The sequence below is a fragment of the Malurus melanocephalus genome, unplaced genomic scaffold, assembly GCF_030028575.1.
Source record: "Malurus melanocephalus ecotype Western Australia unplaced genomic scaffold, MMel_1.1 scaffold_96, whole genome shotgun sequence".
NCBI lineage: Eukaryota > Metazoa > Chordata > Aves > Passeriformes > Maluridae > Malurus > Malurus melanocephalus.
Genome location: NW_026623328.1, coordinates 1,554,547 through 1,578,415, shown reverse-complemented (window position 1 = coordinate 1,578,415; position 23,869 = coordinate 1,554,547). Strand labels below are relative to the sequence as shown.

General features: G+C 40.7%; 1 protein-coding gene across 8 annotated transcripts in view; it reads left to right on the top strand.

Annotated features, from left to right (window-relative positions):
• Positions 1 to 23,869, top strand: part of PEAK1 (pseudopodium enriched atypical kinase 1) — a 108,733-nt gene that overhangs the window by 17,430 nt on the left and 67,434 nt on the right. Inside the window, exon 1 of one of the 8 annotated variants that reach the window (XM_057368719.1) lies at positions 386 to 403. The exons of the other annotated variants lie outside the window; for them this stretch is intronic. The gene's annotated coding sequence lies outside the window, so the exon portion shown is untranslated. Of the gene's footprint in view, positions 1 to 385; positions 404 to 23,869 lie in introns of those variants that run through there. 8 annotated transcript variants of the gene reach the window in all.

Below are 23,869 nucleotides of genomic sequence, written 5' to 3'. Positions count from 1 at the left end.
CACGTTTAACTTTTTCCATTCTGTGCATTTTAGTCCAAGGATGCATGTTCAGGGAGATCAGGGCAGATTGCTGGCTGGCTTGGCAGCCTGATGGGGCCCTGCTGTGGAAAACCTGCATCCGCTAGATCCTTCTTAAATTGCACAGTGCTAAGTGATTTGTGATTCTGCTGCTACTTCAGACTTCTTGACTGTGAGACAGACTGATTTTTTTCTTACTGCTGCTGTGGTAGAGAACCACTGTATGGACTGTGCTGCAAATGTAGCTCGTGACTCACAGCAACAGCTCTTTGAGCCTCACTGYCCTTCACACACAGGTGACTGTGGCAGGTCTCAGTGCAGGAGCACTTTGCTTCTGCTTCCTGCAGGACAGGAGAGAGAAGATGCACCAATGGCACAGTACAAGGTAATTAATTTTTCTTTAGATGTCTTTTATTACATAAATTGTCAGCATTGCCCTGGTGACTCTGCACAAATCCATCAATAGAATAATGCAGCTGTAATTGTGAGGGTCTGTGTTATCACATTGCAGTCTRGGCAGCTCTGGCATGCAGAACCTTTTGTGATGAGCTCATCACTGTTTCTTGATCTAAAGCAGTGAGTGTGAATATTTGTTTCAGACCTGCAGGTTTTTAAAACGTGGCAGGGGGAGAGAGGGGGGTTATTGAATATGTAGAAAGTTGCTCACTTTGTGAAATGCCTGTAATATCAAGTGTGCARCAACTGAAAGCCAGCACTGAGGGAGAGAGTTTAACTTGGAACTTGCTGGCAAAGGAAGGGATATATCACCTCATACTACACTGGTTTCCCCCACCTTAAGGAAGTTGGGTGTGATGTAGCACCAGTTAAATGCAGACTGCAGCATTTCAGATGCAGCCATAGGCTGGGCAGTCACACTTTTACATTCTAAAAACTCTTCATCAAAGGTTTTCTAGATCAGTTGTCTTGTAAGAATATCTGATCAATCTCTCCTGAGGACAAAATAACTTAAAAGTGTGTGGGAGAAAATAAGTTCTTCATAAAAATATTTTTTCATAACTTCTTAGTAAATTAAGGAAAGTAGAAGTATAGTTCTAAAGAGGGTTTTTTATGGGAATTTTTAAAGGAATTTGAATTAAGAAAGGATCCCATTAGTTACCTACAAGTGTAACTAAATATCTATGATACTGCAAAATCATACTTTCCATGTGCTTACATAAAGCCAAGCATCCTTTTTGTGTTCCTCTTGTGTATTTCTGTTCTGAGATCTGGGGTCAGGGTAAATGAATGACTCTYATGTGTGTCCAAGCTCTTAAGCTCTGTTTTACCCTCTTCCTGTTGTGCAATCCATTTTCCCAGGAGTTTGTTGGTCACAGTGGAGTAATGCATTTACTCCCTGAACTTGGGTCAGTCAGCACTCTTGGGCTATTTCTTGATTCCTTTCTGGAAGATRCCTGTAGTGTCATCTTATAGAGTCCATCAGTATTCCTTGGAATCCCTTATATCCAAGGTGAAAGGCAGTACAAGAATCATTTTGAATGTATCATGTGGAAAAAAACATTTTTCTCTGGAAGGATTGTGTAGGCGTTTAATACCATCTCAACTTGATGACTTTCATAGGGAAAAATGTTAAAGCTGCWTTTCTGAAGGGAAAGGATCTATACTTGGATTATTGCACTAATATTTGCCATTAGACTGCCAGACTGGCTCAGTCTAGCTCTGGAGCCAAGCCCTTCGCCAGGGCTTGATAATCCCAATGCACTGGTGTTACTGTGGTAGGTTTCATGTGGAAATGAAAACCCYGCTGAAGTCCAACCAGCCTTTTTACCTGTGTCTGAAAGTAGTAAATTATGTTAGGAGTTAGAAATAGATTAGGTAGAGCTTCAGTGTGTTACAGTCTGGAGAATCCATAAAAATCAATGTTGCAAGATGGCAGTAAAACTTCCTTACTGCCTTCATGCTGAGCTCCTACAAGCAGATGCAAAATCAAAGAGGAGGAGGAGGATTGTTTTTATGGCGTGTGACTGTTGCCATGAGCTTCTTGGTTGCCATCAGAAAGGTAATTTTGCTTAATGGCTGTGATCAGCTACCAATTGAGACGTACAAAAGTGCTGCATTAAAAGAGCATTCCGTCAGTGCACCTCTCATCTTTTATCCCAAAGAGCTGTTTAGCTACCCAGAGCATTAGAAGCAAGAAAGCAGGGCCTTTCAAGGTTAGAGCTCGTCATGCTTGGATAATGCAATTCAGAAGAGCCTAAACACAACAAATCAAAATCTGTGAAATGATGCATGGCTTCACGCTTCTGTAATTTTGAAAAAGTACATATAGATTTCCATTCTCCCATTCCAAAGAGCCCTTGAAGTATGTGGAGTATTTATAGCTTTGGATGTCTCACTCATACATGCGAGAGTTAATGACTCACACCTTTCCCAAACAATTGAAGTGCTTCCTGAGTAGCAGAGAAAACATTCCCTCCTCTGCTCAAGTACTGATTCACATTCTGATTCACATTTGTTTGTTGTCATGTRGCAAACACCGTTTGGCATGTTTACTCCTAGGTCTTAATTACCCTGCAGCAGTACTTTTCTCTTTATAGATCTTACTTCCTTTCCCTCTCTCAACTGTAGCATGAAACAGCACCTAAATTAATCCAAAAATAATGGCTTCATTCTTTCTCCCATCTTCCCTCCTCTCCCCAGCTGCTTTTGCTTCTTCCCCTGATGCCAGCACCTGTGGGCCCTGCACTGAGCTTGAGTCAACTTGTTAAAGCAGCAGAGTTACTCCAGTGAAGAGAAGACAGTTTTAGCACTGGGTTTGCAATTCAAATGGGCTCAGTGATGAGGCTCATAAACATCAGAACCAGCACACAGGAGGGAGCCACACTGGTAGCAGGAGCATGGTAAGGGAGAGGGACCTGTGCAGTRTCTCTGTATTTAACACAATGAAATTACAGTAAACTCTTCATTCTGCTTAACCATAACTTTTGTTACAGATTTATGTTGCTTTCTGTCCCTGAAAGTGTTTATCTGAGGCATGTGAGAAGGTAGCAGAACATGCTGTGGGGCCAGAAGAGAAGGGAATAGYTCTGGGGTCTGGCTGTCCCTAGCCATGTATCCCATGATTGTTACCCARATCCTCAGATCTGAGTAGTGTTTTGGCAGAGGTCTTGCACAAAGTCATCTTAGAGCTGCCCTACACCTGTCCTGTCCCTTGGTTTCATGCTATGTTAGCACATGTACTTATGTATCTGTGTCCAGAAATGGATCCCAGAAAAACTGGGGATGAGGCGAGTGCGTATTTAGCTGAGTTTSTGGATGGCCAGAGGAGTTTAACCTGTGGCCATGCAGAAGGACGTCAGCTCATTCCTGGTGGTGCTATGTCACTTTTTTTTTTTTTACAACCCCTTGGCCATGTTGCATTCCATCTGCTTATCACCAATCTGTTGCTTTCTCATTTGTGCAGAAAACAGGTTAATAGGGCTACACTGCAAAGCAGGCCATGGAAACCTTGTGGGCTTAGCACCGGGAGTGTGGRGAGGTGCCTCTGGAGCAGCTGATGTGCAGAACAGCAGCAGCCAGATTTGGGAGAGCTGGGTGAGGAGGTGACAATGTTCCAGGTYGAATTTGTCACAAAATGAAATATTCATTGTCCATAGTCTCACCGTGTACATTTCTGATGCCTTTATTTGAAAAAGTTGGAAGTACGGCCAGTAACTTGTTGAAAAGTGCAATGAAACATTTATGGGCTAAACAGAGCCTATAGGATGCGATTAAAATAAAGTTATTTGCAGGACTTGGGCTTAGTGACGCAACATGCTTTGAATTTAAGTCCTRTGAACTGTTGTAAATGCTGTCTCTTCTTTGCAGAAGAATTTGTAGCAGCCAGATGAGATCTCTCCAAGATGGTCCTCATTGCATGGGTTGTTACTCAATCATCCTTCATTCTGTGCATTCCTCTGCCCTTTTTGCCTCTTCCTGTGTTTCCTGCTTGCTCTTGCATGCTTGACTTTATTTATATTTTCCTCAATGCACCTCTTCTATTTAAATGTACCACTGGTACTTACTTGTTCTCCCACTCCCAGACAACACTGATTTGCTTCCCCTTTTGATAATTTTTGCTGTTGACCRATTACATTGCTGTGYTATTTCTGCTKCATTAATTGYACAAGTTAAATATTTTAACAGGTARTCAATACYATAGAGAGTTTTGCAAAGCAATTTAGAGAAAAAACTGATAGGAAACCAGCAATTGTCCTCTGCCCRAATAAACTAATATACAAACCCAAAGTTTCCCCTCCACATCCCGCACAAATGTCTATCTTCACACACAAATAAAAATATTTGAGATGTTATGAGATTCCTGTGGGTTCTTTAAATGAAATGACCTCTTGCTAATCCCAGGTTTAAAAAAATAATCATTGGAAACCCAAAATGCTTTCTCTGAGCTATTGTAAGTGGACCACACAGATTGCAGTTTGTGTGTTGGGAGGACAGGGGAGGGCTGTGCTGYAATGGAGCTTATTAGGGAAATCTGGAGTGAAGGCATCCACCGAGCAGACGGATTAGGAGCATGACAACTGGAAGCTTTCTTTCTGTCATCCTTCTCTGCAGCATTTGAAAAAGAAATTGAACTAATAGCCCTCATACCTCGAAGCTTTGCCTTCAGGGAGCCATTATGTTCACTCCTCTTTGCACAGAGGATAAATTTATTTTATAATCAAGTGTTGTTAATGCAAGGAAGAACATCTGCTTTTTAATGCTGGAAAATGAGCAGAATTTGTCTTCTGAGTATATTGCRAGTGGTGCTGCAGTTCTGGAAAAATCATTTTTATTCAGGTTTTGGGAGCTCAAAATAATCGAAAATTATAGTTTTAGCCTCATGGAATTAGAAGTATAACAGAAAAGATTTGTTTATTTTTAGACACTGAGAGAACTGCTTGCTAAGGTACCTTAGACTTGTTCTCCTCAGCTGTCTTAGAAACAAAAGTGAAATTTGTCAAGCTGTAATTTCTTGTCTTTAAAACCACTCTTTCTCCCAGGTCACATTGTCCATCAGATGATTTTGGTTATAGTCTTGGGAATGGCTCATGGGTACAAGTGAGGCTGTAACTTGTTGCAGTCTCTGGTTGGTCTTGCTGGGTTCACATCATAAATGAAAATCAGAATAGAAAGCCTGTCTGCTTTACCACCAGGTTCTCATAGAAGGAGTTTTGTCTCCAAAACATTTTGGCAGGATTATTTAGTGATTTCATTCTGATGTGTCAAATACATTCACATATTAGCAAAWAAAWTTGGCTAGGGTTGTAAATATTTGTTTATTTACAATATCATGTATTGCAGCAGTTGTATTTTGGTAACTTSCTTTCCTTTTTCTTCCCTGCCTTGGTTCTTAGATATACATAAATAAAAATGGGTTGTCCTTTATCCATACATTAAGAAATTCAGTTTCTACCTCCCTCCAGGTGTTAAATTGCCCTTTTCCAACAAGWTCAGCTTAGCTAATAGGGGAGATGGACTTAGTGAATCTCTTATTCTAATCTCTGAATTCTCTTATTCTCTTATTCTCAGTCCAAACTCAGAGGCACATAAAAATTTCCAATCTGTAATCCTGTGTCTGGTAGTGATTGCAACTTTTTTTTTGTGACAGGCTCAGGGAAAAAGGGACAAAATCTCTCCCAAAAAGAGAGAAGTTTCTTTAGGCACTCGCTGCTCATTTCTGGATTTTGTTCAGAGAACTAATCAACCCTGATCTTCAAAACTGAAAGCCAACCATTAATGTGGATTCAAGACACAAGCTGTTGCCAGGCTAAGAAAATTACTTCCATTTTTCTATTCAGAGTGAAAAAAACCCCAAAACAAAGCTGAAGGGACCAGTTTAAAACAGTGTGAGCATTTTCCCTGTGACTCTACTCGGTGTGTAGGAGGGAGGAATTAATGTGGTGATTCTGTCTGAACTTTTTGATTATGTGCTCTGCAGATTAACCAATTGTTCTGCAGATTGATTATATTCTAAATAAGCTGTGGTGATTGAAAACATGCTCCAACTTCTTGTGAAATCTTAGAATGATTCTTGCAAGGAATGTGTCCTTGGACCAAGCTGCTTAATGAACTTGATGGTGTTTGATAGCCACATGCCAAATGGAGATAAATATTTTATAGTTATGGATCAGATATCCAATACATTCTRCAGTAATGGATCTGGTATCTGCTCAGCTGGAGCTTTTATGCTGTTGATTGTCCTTTTGGGACTTACAGGGAAATGGAAGCACTTGAGGTCAGTGGAAAATTTTYAGTGTTAGGGTGGAAAGATACGATTTTTGGTAGAAATACAAAGCTATTCATGTTTGAAAAAGGTGGATAGACATTTTTGAAGTGAAAAGTGTCAGTTTTATGACCAAAACAATTCACAGAAGTGTATTAATTGTCCTGAGCCACTTTACGCTTTTTCCTTTTTTCTTCAAAGGAGATGAAATATATTTTGTTGAACCTGTTAACTTTGGATTGTTTAGTGTGGTGGTATCACTTTGTGTAAGCACAACACTGGAAAAAAGCTGTGGAATGTCTTAATTTCCTTGAAAAAATGTTTTACTCCTCTCAGTTTGGGGCAGAAAACAAGCTCTTGGAAAACTGGGCTTTATGGAGTTTTTTAACCATCTCTGAATAGAAGAGAGAGTTTAATTTCCCATACACTTTCMCTTTGGTTCCTCATTTTCCTGTCCTCATCTGTTGCACCAGCACTGTCCACCTCTGTGACATCCAGTGCCTCCCACAGTGGCCTTTTTGTCACTCTGCAAAGAACAGAACTTGAACTCAGTCTAGCCTTCCTCAGCTAGAGGAAGGTTTACTAGAAAAAATTTGCAGATTTTAAGGTGCATTTGCAGTTCTGACSCACCTTTTATTTGATTGGCAGTTGTTAAGGGAGGGCTTGTGGTAATAAACTTAATTTTCTTAGAGTACCAACACGGATATGCAATTTACAGGAAATTAGTCCAATGGAATAATTCTTAGAGTTTATTGAGAATATGTTGTTATACCATGCTCAGCTCAAGTTTTTACCTAAGAATAACCACAGTTATGGAAGAGCATTTCTTGAAACGTGTTTCCATGATTGGAAATAATAATTAAAAAAATATTTAAAATGCAATGACATGCTAGGAAATTCCAGTTGCCTCTTGTATATAATCTTGAACTGAAGTAATATGAAAAGCATGAAGCTGAAGTTCCCAATCTGGCTGGAAGTTTTCTTGCGTGGGGGATTAGTTTCCAGCCAGATTAGGAAGCACATCTATCAGGCTGATTACACAACCCACAAGCACTTTCATCAGCTACAGCTGCCAGAGAAGKGCTGGGATCSTCCCTTCGACCAAAAGTGCAGATTTTTATCTTCTTACACAGATTGTAAATCTGCACCTTAAGAAATGTTTTGTTAACATGCAGATGGGCTCAGAATGGCTCAGCTGCTTCCTTACTATTTAAAGAGAAGCACAAAGCTCCGGCAGCTTTGCTTTAAATGTAGTTGTGTAGGGAATAATCGATCATTTTGTGAGTAAACTTACTACTGAATATATTTGGGTGTTCTGGAGCAGAATACCCTGTAAACATGTCTTGTACTCTAGCAATGTAAAAAGGGCTCTTTCTCATATAATCTGGTACACTGCTGTATTCATTGTGCATAAATTTTGCCCAGTTTTTAGTTTCAGATTAAAAGTTCGAGATAGATGTCTAGACTTGTAAAATACTGGGATTAGAGGTGTCAGTGTGACACAGTGAACTGAAATAAAGTGGAATAAATTATGATTATGATTTTGATTTTTATTTCAGGCTTCCTTTTTTTGTTGTTTTTACTTAATTATAGCTTAAGATCTAGTCTGTCATTCTAGATTCTTCACTTCCATTTTAGTTGATTTTTCAGGTTCATTTTGGAGGATGTATCTTAGAGGGCACAGGTAGGGAGGTGACAAGATGCTGGTGATAGTGGCCCCACTCCAAGAGCTGTGAGTGYTTCGTGGTATGTAAATTTTCAGGATCAGTTTTTAAAAATTGCATTGGTTTCTGTTCCTCGTTGCTTAGGAAAGCACTGCTTAGGCTGGACTGGCACAGAGTGGTTTTGGCTCAGCTCTTTTCACTGCTTGGCATTTCATCTTGCCAAGGCATGCTCCAGGCTCAGCATTCACTTGCTGCATGGAATAATTGAGCTGATAAAGGTGCTGAGCACTTGCTCCATCAAGCAGGGGCAGGGCTGTGTGCATAATGCTGTGTGGCTGATTAAAAAAGGTTTAAGGTGGCAAATTGTRTCCCTTTGTTTCGCAGTTCCTTCCTTCTTGTTCCCTGTGTAATGAACTTGTCTAATTTCAATGTGTGAAACACTGTTCTTGTCCTGTTGAATTGAGTCAGTGTTTTTCACTGGGGATTATTGTGAAGACATTTTTAAAATGTTTAATCCTACAACAGGTAATTAATCTTTTCTTAGTAATACTGTTTGTATTCTCCAACCCCTTTGAGAAAAGCTATCTCATGGGTCTTGAGTGGATGATAAAGCAGTGATAATGAATAGTTTGTTTTAATGGACTTTAATTGTGAAATAAATTTTRCCCTCTGAAGTACAGTACATTTTTCCCCTGTAGTGGTTACTCTTCAAGATGATTTATTTTTTTTCCTTGCTTTAGATACATTTTTAGTGCAAAATGTCCTGTGGACCATGTCCATGTAGAATCTGCATTGCTATCAGCTGCCATCCTCATCCAGCAGGTCACACTTGAGGGAGCTCATTTGAGATAATATCCAATGCACACAATCTCCAGCCTGTGCTCAGCCTGGAGTCTGAACACAGTAATTACACACATTTTTAGCCTCTAGTGAGCATTTGCACTTGGAAAGGAGCAGATCAAAACTGAGAGAGCAGGCAAATCAAAACTGAGCATCCTTCTTAGGTAAAATACTTTTTAAACTTTCATGTTATAGGAATAATCATTTGGGTTAATGTTTGAGCATTGATAATTTGAACACTTGAAAAGGTGTGTGGCTTGGGGCTGACCAGGAAGGTGGGGAGGCAGTGTGCTTTTCCTTCCCCTAAAAATACCAGTAGAGGATTTCCCTGTGAGCCTGTGCAAATTACATATCCACAGAGAAATGAGTGACTGCTGCATGGAGGGATGAGGATTTAAACAAAGCATTAGTAGCTTATTAAAAATCTCCTCTGCAGATGGTAGAAGTTTTATGTTTCAGTGAGATTTTTAGGTTGTTGGCTGCTGCAGTTCTTCTTGTTCCTATGAAGAAAATGATGCTGAATTGTGACAGTGTAGCCCAGTTTTTTAAGGATGCCCTGCTTAAGGGAATATTCATAGGGCTTAATAATGTATTATTCAGCTTTAAGGTTTATTTGTGGAGATTTGAATTCAGGAAATGGCATTGTTATGCAAGAACCGGAGCAGCTAAAAGGAAAGGAGATTAATATGCTAAGATTTGGAAGGGGAAGCTGGGGTTGGAGGATTATGTGAGCTCAGGCACTGATTTTCATATTTAACTATGAAACTTTCTGTAAAACTTTGTTGTTCAGAGCAGAATTGGGATTCAGGATSAAAAAGATGTTATTGATGCATAGAAGCTGAAGCTGTTTCTAATCTTTGTGCAGAACTTTTCCCACTTATTCAGGAGATCTGGGCATGCTTCACTGTAGGCATTTCTTTCCAGGGACTCATTAAAATGAATGCACAAGAAGCATCAGATCATTTTTATTCAACTGTTTTATTAACAGAATGGAAAGTTGGAGTGATTAAGCCGTGAAACTGTCACTATCCCTCGGGAACAGCTCAACAATTGTGCTTCAGAATGTCTCCTATTTGAATTCAGTGCTTACTTCAACAGAGGAGAGAGGCAGCAGTAGAGAGATGAGCTTGTGTGTGTTTACAGAKAGAAAGACTGGCATTTGCAGAGGAGTTTACATTGTGTTATGTTTACAATCGAGAAATTAACATTTTTTTTAATCGAGTTGGTATATATTTTATACATTTACATACACTTTTGTTGCTGTATTCAGTAACTGCAAATCATAACAAATAGAAAATGTCTAAGTTATGTAAGGTTTTGTGCCATAAATTATACCACAAGATACCGTTCAAAAATCCAGTATGAAAAATTCGGTACCTCCCTTTCTCTTGCTGCTGAGAAAAGCCCAGCATTGCAGCTTTGATGTTGTGTTAGTTTTTCATGGGGAGACAAAATCTCTTTGACCAGAGGAATGAGTTATAAAGGAGTAGGATTAGAGAAAATTAATCTATAGCAATGAAGTAACTTAAGATCCTCAGGGAAAGCATACCTTGTCCTATTAAAAAAATAAATTAAATCCCCACAGTTTCAGAAARGAAAATAAAGATTGTCAATAACTTAATGAAGTATCTAATAAAAAGCTAGTATTGAAACCCACTGGCCTGAARGGCAGTTGAAAGAGTAATTTTTCCATGTAATCTTTCTCACCTGTCTATAAGAAAACCTGGGGCTCTTCAGGGATAATTTATGTCCTGTGTTCTGTGTGCACCTTGTAAGTGAATGTGTCTGTGCTRTAACTTTCTGGACAATAAATGTGCATTGTGAACCCTATTTCCCACTGCAGCTGGGCTGCAAGAGGGGCTTTCTGSCATTCTCAGCTGGGCAGCTCCTGGAGGTGCTCAAAGTACCATGGCCTTTGTAATTTACGCAGCAGCAGCATCTTAACTGCCTCCAAAACACCCGAGCTGTCAAGCTGAGCATTTTGTGTGTGGTCTGCAGGCAAAACATTCTGACCCGTTATGAATGAGAAAGTTGTTCTAAAACTTTTAGTGCCTGAGGAGAGGAGTTTGTGTGAAAAACAAGGTTCCCAACTGCCCAAATCCCTGCTGAGCAGCGTGCAGGCTGGGAAGGGGCAAGGTGAAATATTCTGCTGCAGAATTACACCCCATTCTGTATAACTATATATTGAGAGATATTTATGGTATGTGCATTTCTTGATTGCACATACCACAAAATACCTGGGGTTTATGGCCCATCACTGTATTAGGAAATGCCTCACAGGACTGTGTTGCCTTAAGATTTTAAATTAAAAACTTTATAATGGGATGTGCAAATAAAATTTATTGACAACTGAGACTTTGAGGTGGAAACCTCAAAACTTTGGGAAATGCTGATTTAGMAAACTCTGGATAGCATTGACATGTACAAATATGAATCTTTAAAGTGTTAACRTAGATTAACTTGCAGGTAGCAGATCTTTAAAGATCTGCAGGATAAAAAACAAATGGGGAAAGGCAGCTCATCTTAGTAGCCTAATTTAAGAAAGGAGCATTTCTGGGCTTAAACCTTTGGTAATTGTCATTCCAGGAAAAGCAACAATTATTTTCACTGATTCAAACTTCAGTGCCATTAAAGAATAGTTCTCGGTTTTCTGCTGTTCCTCCTTTAGAAGTGTTTGTTGCTTTTGGCAGGTGAGTACACGAGAACGTTCAGGATAGTTTGGTTATTTTGGAGGAGCTGGAGCTGTTTGAGAAGATAGGAATTTCTGTTTAGAATGGAAAACTGATTCTAATGGTCTCTTTGGAGACAGAATGATMTTTCAAAAATTCTTTACTTCTGGATTTTAGAGAAGCACTTTTCTGTGGAAAAAAAAGGCATATTGGGACTGAAATATGGCACCACTGAACATGTGTCGAGATAAATTACACCAGTTACYGGTTTAAATTTTGATGAAAAGTAACCTTAGAGATTCCTTAGTTATTCTGGCAATACATGCTTTTCTTACAGTATTTGTAATTGATCCATTGTACACTCCAGCTCTGTATGTTCCTCTCAGGAGAGGTGACAGGGTGAGGGCCCAGCTGAGCAGCTGGGAATGCTGTCAGGACACGGCCCCGGTCACACTGCAGATCATCCAGAGCTGGGTCTTTTTCTTTTAAAATAGGAATAATGTTTAATTMGCCAGAGCTGTGTAGGTCAGGGAGTGCTGTTTATAGCCTGTGACGTTGTTATGTCGGTCTCACAAGTTAATATATATAAATTTTAATTTTGAACKATCTAAATTTTTATATATAATAAACTTGATGTAACCTTATGAAAACCAGAAGGAAAAACTGTATTTGTTAACATGCCATCTTTTTATTTTCCTTCCATGAACATATGCTGCTAATATTTAAATGTCAACGTGTCCCAGATCATGCACTGAAATAATAATTTTGCCCTATCAGATCACCTTTCTTCTAAGAGGTTTTTGTTTTGACTGCCTGGAATTAGTTGTTCTGAGTTCAATTAGGTCTAAGCAGTAAGGATACACTCCACTTTCAAAGAAAGTTTGAAAACATACCACCTATTCCTTAATCTTTATATCCTGTTTCAAAAGAACATGCAATACAAAATCTCAGTAAAAATTCTGTTTACAGGAAGATAACTTTTTTTGATAATTTTTTATCAGCACTATTTATGGAATGTATATCCATTCCTTGYTTTAATTAATTAATGATTCTTCTGTTTTATTATTTTAAGTTCTGGTTTTTTATCTGTGTAGTCCCAAAATGTTATCCAACAGTTGAACACTCCATGATATGGGGCACTGTGGAAAAGCCTTAAATGTTGGTGTGGTAGAAGAGAGCTTTAGGAAAGAACAAGTGTCAGACACTCAGCTTTGACAAGGCAGAACAGGGCTGTGGTTCACTGCTTGTAATAGAAACTGCTGGGAGTAAAGGGGTGTTTTATAAAAAGGAAATGGTAATTAGGGAAATAGTATGTTCCTTAATTGCTGTCATTTTGGAATGATCGACAGTAAAATGGTGGTTTGTGCCCTGTTTTTTGAAGGACTGGGCTTGATAGGCATGAGCTGTAAGGCACATCTGGTTTCTAAGGGTTTTTATCCTGTGTCATGTAGCAATTCTGCCTGTTGGTTTGGGGGTGGAAGGGAGAGCTCGCTCATGGGGTAAGGAAGGGAAGGTACAGTAGCTCATAGACACTGATCAGTGTGAATGGAGTAAGAAATGAGRTGGAGCACCCAAAGCTCCCCAGCTCCTGTTCCTACACCTGTTTAACAGGGCCAAGGAAGAACACAGGACCTCYTCCTTTCCCACAGAGCACACCTGGGTGTTCCAGCCAGCTCCTCCAGCATTYAGATTATCTCCTCTAGGAGGACTTCAAAGCAGGCACAGGAATATGGGAACTGAGTGTGGGATGCAAGTGGAAATGTTTCTCTTGGAGGCAAACCCTCGTGACTACTGAGTGTCTSCAGAGAGAAAAGCACTTTTGTAGCAGTAAGGTGTGCATTTGTAGCACAAGACACCAAGAAAACCAAGCAATTTGTGTTACGGCTGGTTTTGCTTGTATTCAGACWTAAACTGCAGATCTGCTATCACAAATTATTGCATCAAAACAATTCCTTTCCAGATAGTCCTACCAACCCCTGTGTAACTAATGCCTGGTAGGAATATGGATCACCTGCGTGGTCAAGTACAAAACTGAGTGTTTAGTCCCAGGGCCATAGGCTGTCTTTTCCCCCACTTCTGGTTTTCTGTGTTGTGCTGCCAAAGTGAGTATTTGTTGTTGGAYGTGAATTCTGTCCCTGGGCACACTTGACATTTCTAGCAGGTTGATATTTATACCATGCAGAACCCGACTAGACTGGTTTTGTCTRCTTAAAATAGCAAATTCTAAAGATTTTTAGCATTTGCCCTGCTGAATAATTTTCAAACCTTTTCGATCTAATTTTCAGTGGTGTAAGTTTCTCAAGGTTTCTGATATTGTGTCTCTAATAATACAGGCTTTTAGAGATGGATGGTTCTTTGGCTGACAGGTTATTCCACAGAAGAACATTTGGAGAGTATTTATTGACTGATAGATCCTAATGGCTTCTGAAATGCTGTATCTTGGTTTGGTCTGGAAATCTGAGTAGATATCACATTCTTCTTGTTTGTCTTTTGGGATAAGGTTAATGAGTCTTGTGAATTATTAAGGGCTATGCTCTCATCTTCCAGACCTGATTTCTCTGAATAGGTGCTGTGTGCTAAAGCTGCTCATTAGTAGGTGCACTGATGGCTGCCTGTGTATGTATTATTGATGACTTGGTGGGAATTTCCCTGTCTGGAAAAGGGTGTTAGGCTGACAGAAATCCTTTCCATAGAAAGGTGATGTTAAAAGATTTGACCCCTTTTGTGCATTCATTTCTGAAGGCATGTTTTGTCTCTGGGAAGCAGATGGAATCCTGACTTGCAATCCTCTCGCTGTTCTTACAGACCCATGAGATTTTTGTTATAACTTTGATATAATCTGGAGTGCATTCTTGTAAAAGCAATACAGTTTTATTTAGCGTGTCTTCATAAATACATTGCCATTTCTACTAGTGTTTTACCACTCAAAAATGGGCTGTTAAACAAAGCTAAAGCAATGAAGCAGAAAAGAGTCCTAGAGTGGAGTGTGGCTACTGTGGGATCCTACATATCATCAAAACCAGCTTCTAAGTGTTACTGCCAGCCATCAGGCAGAGAAAACGGGCATTATCCTGCCTGAACTCATAATCCTTGAAGTTTGAATCTGCTCTTAAAGATCCGGTGAGACAAAATTTCATTACTATGTATCCCATTAAGAAAATATATTACCAGTATATGTAGGATAACTTTTCTGCTAACATACAGGTTTTAAATGTTTTAGGGACATAAATCAATACCTTAAAATGAAACCCAAAGCTCAGGATGCCCATTTCCTTTAACACATGGCTCRTTCAGGATGATTAATGACTCTTAGTGGTACACCTCCACTCAGTCCTCTCTAGATCTGGATTGCCACAGCTTTATCATGTGYCATGTCCTGTATCACTCCCACTCCTGCTGGCTCCTCGTGGTGGCACTGGCCTGGTTTCCAGCTCCCTGGGTTCCTAGATCTGCTCTCTGTGTGGGATCATGTGAGCACAGGAAGGGGCACAGCTCAGAAGTGACAAGGACAGGGCTGTGCCAGCCCAGATTTAGATTGATTYGAAGGATTGTAGATCCACACCCTTCTGAAGCATCACTTGTTTGGAATAYATTATCTTCACGTTTCCGCTGAGCATGGAAGTTTCGAGTTGAAATGGATTTTAGATTACGCAGAGAATTTGTAAAACAATAGAGAGAAAAATGGTAGCATGAATCATAAGCATGGGACCCTCCCCCACTGTCTGCCTAGAACTGCTGAGATCCYGAGGATTAGTTCACAGAAGAGCTGTAGTTTCCAGCATGCAATCAGCCACTATGTCCATTGTACTTTCTGTTTGCTGGAATAAAAAAAACAGATTCGTCATTAAAACTTAGGGCTGCATAAAACTTGGTAGTTTATGAGCACCTTGTTGGACAACACAGCTTAGATGGCRTGCTAAGTGCTGATGTTTATTAAATGTTTATTGGTTTTATATGCTGGCAAAGTGGCTTTCAGTGTCTAATACATGTGGGGCATTCCTGTTGGTCTGTCTTTGGTTTTCCTTGTCAGCCATATTTATCATTGAGATGGTCAGCAATCAGACATGTTCTGCAAGATTGTCATGATGCCCAAATGTCTCACTGGAGTAATTTTCATGTTGAACTTTAGATAAGACTGTGAAGGATTTCTGCCTAGATTTATTTCCTAAGCCMAAGCGACTTGTACCTGTTAACTGTGGGCCACACAGCCTTTCTGAGAAGCAGGGAATTATGGAAATGTTCTGGCTTCCAGGCAGCTAGCTGTCCCCATCACCCTTTGTGTGGACTGCAGCAGCCCCTTTAACTTGGGAAAGCCTTCCCTTACAGTCCACTGGTGTGTAACAGCCTCGGATGACCAGTTCACTGCTCACTGGAGCAACTGCCAGCATGTTGCTCAGCTCTGCTGTAACTCAGCCAGCACTCTGGCATCCCTAAGAACATTCTTGTAAACACCAAAGCACATTGTCTCCAAAAATACAAAATATTTAATTCCACACCCATCTGCATCTTCTTCCAAAGCCACTTCTTACTGTAAATTAAGGCATTTTCTTGACCTCTTGTGTTTAACCAAATTGATATTTCTTTTCATGGATTTTTGGAATGATACCATTCAGAAATGGCATTATTGACAAAAGAGATATTTTTTTCTGCACATTTGGGAGAATAATGTGGCCAAACTTGGAATTTAACAAAGCCTAGAAATATTTTTGGGCATTGAGCAGTTAATCATTAGTTTGGGCAACTTTGCATGGCACTGTTCTGAAGACTGATATCAAACAGTATATTTACACTGGCAAAGTGAAGTGTGTTTAAATTTTCTATGGAACTTAGAATGTGTGATTTGTGGGGTGATCAAAAGAGATCATCTCAAGATTTAACCATTTAAATGCTGCTACTCTGAATCTGCTCTCTACTCATCATTGCATATCCCTCCCTCCTTTGTAGGTTAAYGTTGCTCTTTCCCATCTCTGAATGGTTCTGTAGCTTATCTCATACGTAGAACAGAAGGCAAATTAAAGCTGGGATTGCATCTGTGGTGGCACTGCAGCCCAGTAAAGCTTGACTTCCATTCTTTCCTGGTCATTCCTTTCCCCTCCATGCTGCTTCCTGTGCTGTGCCAGCAGATGTTGGTGAACCCAACCAGGGAAGTGATTCAGCTGGAGAAGGGAAATCCTGCCAAAAAGACCAACTGCCAGCATAAAGCCATGTGATGTTGGGTGGTTGGGCTGGCAGGGGAACAAACAGCTGGGGGGGAAAAGGTAGGAGTTGTTTAAGTTTGTTCTCCTGCTGAAAAAATTATGATGGAGCCATAGCCTAAGAATTAAGGCTTTTTTCTAAAAAGAAATTATTTGTAAATGGAACACACGTAACAACAAAGACAACAAACACCATCAAGGTCTCTTTTTTTCAGATCTCTGTGTTGATTTAGCCCAGGTCAGGTCCTTGCTACAAGGTTAGGTCCTTGTTAAATTAAATCAAAGCATCTCCATACAAGGGATGCTGATGAGGCTCAGGCAAACTAACCAATTGCTGAAGTTCCATGCAATGAGATTTTTCTGATATAACTTTTGTTATTCAGGTTTGCAGGCTGCAGTCTCTTTGAGGAGCACTGTAGAAGGTGGTAGTTGAACTGCAGGTGTTGGTCACTGGTACCTTTTGTGCAGCCCCCATGGAGCAGAACCAGCCCCCTGACCCACACCAGCAGCCTCTGTGCCACATCCATGAGCACATTGACTCAGCTTTGGRTCTCTCAGGGCAAATGAGGAAGACAAAGGATTCCTCGTGGATCAAGCATTCCACTCTGATTTCCCTTTCTTTTTCTGTAATGTTAGAGACAATATCACAAGTGCACGGATGTTGGTGTGTGTGTCACTGGCCTGGAGCAGTGAGCCGGTTAGAACAGCGCAGTGGGACAGCGTTCTCCAGGTCTCTGTAGGGACACAGKCCAGTGTAGAAGTGGCTGCTGCTCGGGCAGATCCTGAGCACTCTGCCCTTCTCCTGCTCCCCACCCACGCTGGTGCTGCCACCTCAGAGCTTTGTGGCCGATGTAGTGCAGGAACTCATGAACACGGCCCTGGCAAGGGCAGAGAGTTCCCTGCCTTGTTAGGGAGTGGGTGGGCACAGAAGAGGAAGCAGAACCGCATGGCTGACAGCAGAGGCAGGGGAAGGAGCGAATCCTGTGGTTTATCAGCCAGGACAGCCAGGTGTGATTTCACTGTCAGTGCCAGGGTGAGGCAGATGAGGAGCAGTCCTGTGGCATGAGCACGGTGTCCGTGTGCATTGCTGTCCCCATCGCTGCCGTGTGTGGATCGGCTCTGCCTTCTCCCTCAGGAGCTGGTGCTGCACAGCCGAGATGAAGCACAGCTCTAAGCTTGGGCATAGCTCAGAAATCAAACGGGAAAAATGGCTTTCCCTTCAGCTTACAAACCCACAGCTTAAGGGCATTTTGCTAAAAGGAGGGAGAGCCCCGATGCACATACTGGGTGCTTTTGGTGATTGATTTTYGTGGTGAATCATGAACCTGCAGTTTAAGTGTAACTTCTGAAACTCGCTAATGAGTATTTGCGAAGAGCAGTGATGTACAGACACCTGATGCTTTAATGCATTTGTCTCAATGCTCCAAAGGTGSTTTTTTAGGGAAGCATGTTGTGATAGTATTAACCATCATGCTGCTCTCATCTGCCTCTCTTCCATCGCACATACAAGGAAAAATAAGCTATGTTAAACTGCATTATTTGCAAGCCCCGTCACAGTTAACAGTTTTCCATTGTGTTCTGTTCTGATTTTCTACAAGAGCTTCTCAAACTGTACTCAGCAAAAATATACTGAACAGCTTCTTTCTGACTGTAAAATGTGCGTGTATGCAGCAGCCTGCGTGGAACCAGTCAGTCTGCACAGGACTGAGTGCCCTGTTAGATCACTGCAAATACAGGGTTTAGGAAGCAATCCTGGCCAGGTCGTGCTCCCTCTCAGCCCTCTGGCACGGAGGAAAGTGCTGACAAGTGTGATGCTTTCATTCAGAGTGCTATCTGGTAGAGGAAAAAACTTCAGTTCAAAATGYGTACACAGAATTTTAACCCTTAAGTATTGCCTTCCTCAAAGATCAGGAATAATCAGTTTGTTTCCCTTACATAAGGAAAATCACCTCAAAATTTCTTAAATTATAAAGAGACTTATTTCAATTTTAAAATATTTTTACTTGTTATAGTGTTTTATGTAGTGATTTTAATGACAGTACATGCTTTTCTGTCTCTAGAAAGTTTGTGTCATGCTCAAAATTCTGCGTGGAAAGAGGTCTGAGCCTAAAAGGGAATAATGGCAATGACTCTCTGAGCCACACTTGGGCTCCCAGGATTCTAATGCCTGTGTCAGAGGAGATAAAGTGAAGGGAGACTACGTGAAACCCATCAGAGCTGTTAAGCTGCAGCAATGCAAAGCTGCTGGTATTTTAAATAACGGTTAAAATAAATKCCTGTCGGTTAGTGCTGGACTATTTGAAATTCCCCTAGGTTTAAATAAAAAGGAAGAAGGAATTTTAATCAGCTCATTTGATAGAAAAATGACCTGAAGATGGGGTTGGAGAGAATAATAGGCAGCAGATTACAGTGTGGAAATCATGGCAGAGCATCAGATTTTGATGGGTTTATGCAGAGTGGGCAGTGGGGAGATGGGAAGAATTCCCACTGCAAACCAGCACAGCACTCATTTTATTTCCACTGCCTGYAGCTGTTCATAGCAGCATTAAGTTTATAACGTCATATATGCTGAAAAGTTTTAAAATATCAGAAGTGTTACATGACGTGCAAATATCAGTGGGTTTTCTCCCATTTATGTGCCTGTTTTCAACTACAGTCATTTGTGGAAAATCTTGTGTTTCTTTCAGTCTTGACCTGCTTTGATTGAGGGCAAATACCTCTTCCCTAGTTCCTAGTGTCCTGAAATGTATTCAGTAAATATTAGATTTTATCATACTTAAGGTAATGTACTGAAAATGTAAACATAGTTGGGGTTTGCTTTTTTCAAACCTTCATAACTCTGCCAAATTAGCAGGATTTTATGAAGAAGGAAAGAACTTTACAGCCACCAAAATTCAATTATAAAGTGAATTTCTAAGCAGGAAAACTCTTATATCTATATAGAATAACCCTGGAATATCTTTCTTTTCTGCTTCTCAGTCTTACTCTTGGGAAAATCTGAAATACGCTTGGTATAACTTAACAACAAAAAAAATTGAGATTGCTTTGGCAGACTACAAAAATTTAAATATTCTCATGAATGACACCTGCAGGGATTTTTTTTTGTTAAATAATGGAAACCAACATTTTTAAATGCACAAGCATTTACAAGCACAGTTGTGATCTGAAAAAATATACTCTCAAATTCCTGTGTGGGCTTCTACAAGAGATGCAATCACATAGAATGTTTCATGCGTGCTTCCAGTGGGATTTTTCTTTTTGCCTTTTTTTTTTTTAATAATATAGTTTTTTGGTTTTGAGATGCTTACTAGAGATTAGAAGTGGGGTGTTGCTCACAAATGTTTATAGAAAGTGTTTTGTGGCAGCAAATGAACAATGTCCATGTCTGGACTGCCCAACCCTTCAGAGCAGTTCCCAGAGAGGAGCAGGGCTCTGAGTGGGTGTGCAGGGCTGCCATGGATGTGGTTTGAAGCAGTTTTTAACACAAGGTGTTTCCCCCAAGGGGAATGTACTTGCAGTGACCTTACCTGACCTCAGCTGCGGTTCACTGAATGCTCCTTTAGTAAAGAAATGTTGCCAGGAGCTGTTTCCTGCTGTGTCCCCTGTGTCCATTGTCCTGTTCCCCCCGTGTCCATTGTCCTGTTCCCATGTCCAGCCAGTAAGGTGAGAAAAGCAACCTTACCTGTTACAGTGGCTCCAAAGTGCTTCAGTGGGACCTGAGGGGAGCCTGGCCTGGGTACTTGATCAGAATGCTGCTCCAGGGTTTTGGGAATACTTTGTACTTTTGGAAGTGGGTGATAAAGATYCCAGCTGGCTTTTAATACTGGAAAATAAAATTGAGTTCCATGTATCACAGCCCTTAAAGTGTTAATGGTTACTAATCATCCTTCAGCCTCCTTTACCACCACCCACTGTCCAGTTCTTTGCAATGTTTCATTGTTTTTATTTCTATTCTTTCAATATATCAATGCAATTAGAATACAGAGGCTCATTAGTGTCTGTCTCTAGCATGGGTGCCCCTTTTTAGATGGGRTAGGAAGTTACAAACTGCAGTGAAATGCTCATTCAAGGGGGAAACAGAGCGTTCTGAAATTATTTCAGCTCTGTAAAGCATGAAGGCACAGAAAGATAATCTGATTTCTACTACAAACCTTAAAGTTTGTTCCTTATTTCATATCTTTTACTAATGCTTGAGCAGTTTTGCTTGCAAACATGTAGAATCACAGTGAACCTTTTTTTATTTCCAGTGTTTTTTCCCCAAATAAATTTTCTCTACCTTGAAACACGCCTCTTTGTTCTCACTGCTGTAGAATTCTTTCATCCTCTCCTCAGAAGCTTCTGAATATGACACACAGCCTCACTTGAAAAGAATGCAGAAGAGGAATGCAGGGCGGGGAGTTGGAGGTATGGAGCAGCATCCACTGCACAAATACAGACAACAGGACACTTCCCACTGCAGGACAGGTTGAGGGGGCCTGTAAAAGAAATCACAAATCATTATGGCATAGGAAGAAGTAAACAGAGGTGATAACGGAACAAGTTTMTTATGTTTTCTTTTGTTTTGAGCTGCCAGGTTCTTGTCAGAAAAAAAACGCACAACGCTGAGAAGCTGTGGAATGTCCTTCCACAGGATGTTGTGGATATGGGATTGTAAATGGGTTCAAAAGGTAATTGGATAAATTTATGAAGGAAAATTCCATGCAAAAGTATGAAGTACAGGGACCCCAGTTTTTTACAGCAAGTCTCTAGCTGCAAATGGCTGCAGATTGGAGAAGGTTTGAAGAAAGTGGTGCTGTTTGTACCTTGATGCTCTGGGCTGTGCCAGGGGCAGCCTAATGGACAGGCTGGATTTGGGCATCCTCTAACCACTTTTGTCCTCTCTGCACCTCTCCTTGGGGTATTTATGATCTTTCTGATCTTCTTCTCAACATCTTTAATATTTGGCTTAATCTGCAATTTGTTACCTCTGCTGTTCCAAATGTCAGCAGCTGAATGGCCTTTGCTTCTCAGGTGAAGTCTATAATTTATCTTTCACAGATGGAGTGCCCCTGTTTCTCCATGACAGCCAACTCCTCTGTCYTTAAATTTGTGTTTGGGAGTACAATATTTGAAAAAGCAACTTGCTACTTTAGCTTTTCCAATTTGRAATTTTATTCTGAACCAACATGTGAAATCATTTTCCAGAGGAGCATTTTACAGATTCTTCTRTAGCTTTGGTAACTGTGTATGACATTCACTGAGGTAATTCCACCCTGGACAGSTGCTTTAGCACATTGAACCATATTCCTTTGGCCCTGTGATCTGCACCAACATGGCAAATTGCTCCTGTCTGCCAGCACTTCTTGTGATCCAACATTCCCCCCTTACTGCTGGTACCTATTTCTCCTTTCTGTGTGTTCCCCGTGAGCTGTGTGTCAGCTGTGGGTTTTCAGTTGTGTGTGTTACAGAGTGTCACCATTTGCATTACTCTTCTGATAGCCCCTTATGACCCATTTTGATCTTGCTTCGTTTTTCTTTAACTGCAGCTTTCAAATACCTCTTTTTCTCTGGCAAGTGAGTTTAGAATTAAAGCTTCTCAGTATCCCTTTCCATAGCAATACTTTGGAATTGTGCAAATGCATAACTCTCACGTTGATCTTGATCCTAGATATCAGTTTGCTTTTTTTTAAAGTAAATGCTCTGCCCTCGTAGAAGTGAAGCTTCAGCAAGCTCTCTCATGTGTCTAATGACAAGTCAGAACTGGAGCAATACTTGCAGTGCATTGTCCTCTGTCCTTGCCTGTTTCCGATTGCTCAGTACCAATTGTTTCCAGCTCGCAGCTGTTTTACAGAGCTGCCAAAACCACYAATGCCCAACCTGTCTCTAGTAAGGGAGAGTTTAAAGAATTAATCGTCCTTTTCCTTGGTGTTTTGAAAGATGGAAATGCTTTGGGTTATGATGCAGTGTGCCTGGTACATTCAATCCTGTGCTGTGGTGAAGTGGGTAAATGTTGGTTGTTGAGCAGTGCAGTGCTATGTATGCAGCTCAGGCAAGAGAATTTCAGATAACTGGGGAAAAAAATCTGGAACCATTGAACGCTTGCTGTATTTTGTGCTATTTAAATGCATACTCTGTATCTTAATACTTCAGAAATATTAAGTGCTACTTGAAGTTCCCTATTACAACTCTAGTTGTTTTCCATCAGTATTTTTAAACGGCAGTCAGAACAAGGGAAAATGCTTGAAGTACTTRAGGGAGAGAAATAGCCTAGGAAGGAATCGGCTGAGCCGCTTTCCCATGCCCTCAGGCCTTCGCAGGGAGCSTTACTGTCACCCCGAGTGCTGTTTGCCTTAAGGAGGCTTTTCAGCAAATAGTCCTGGTTTTGTTGAATTTGTCAGGTTTTTGTCAGTTAGGTTTTATATTCAGAGCGCTGTAGTYCTGACCTGTCTGCAAGCTCTGCTTATTCTGGTGACTGACTCTCCAGTTGTGGTCCTTTCACTGAGCTGGTGCTCGATTTTCTGACATTCTCTCACCTTCACCACTTGTTGCGGTTTTTTGCCTCCTGGCCATTTCAACCAATTCAGTTTGCTTTYTGATATAGGTTCTTCCTTTAGATTTACATAGTATATAAGTGCCTTTCTCATTGCAAGGTCAAATGSTACCTCATTGAGAAGTCAAAATGTGTGGATTGGCTCTTGTCACRAGCTTAATTTAACCATCATTTATGTTCTTGGAATTGTTCCATTTCTGATCCATTTCATTTATCTTAATACCTGCTTTTAAGCAAAACTTTGACAAATGATAGCAATATGCGGAAGATATTTTAGCATAGTCTTTTGAAAATCATTTTCCTAATACGTGAATTCTAGTCCAGACCAGACTTAAAATAATAGCGTTACAAAATGTCAAACCTGGTAAAACTATTAAAAAAAAGAAAAGGAACTTTGACTAATGGCCCATGTATATGGCTTAACATTTAAGTAAAGATTACATTTCTGACTTGAGCGATGAGAGGAATTCAGCTAAAGCATTTCTCTGCAGCTTCCTGCTGAAGTAAGTTTTCTTTGTCTGGCTGTAGCTGTGGGAAGAGCTCAGTGCCACACATCTCTGGAATTTTCCRGCTTTGTCTGGGATGCTGTTCCCACTCTGCCTGCGGCCACCAGCCCTCTCTCCCGCRGCACGGCACGCTCTGAGCTCCAGTGATGGTTTGTGTTCCAGCTCAGTTGGCTTCCTGGGCTAAATACTTGTGTTTTGGGAGGGGAGTGTTTGACAAGGCAGGGGAAC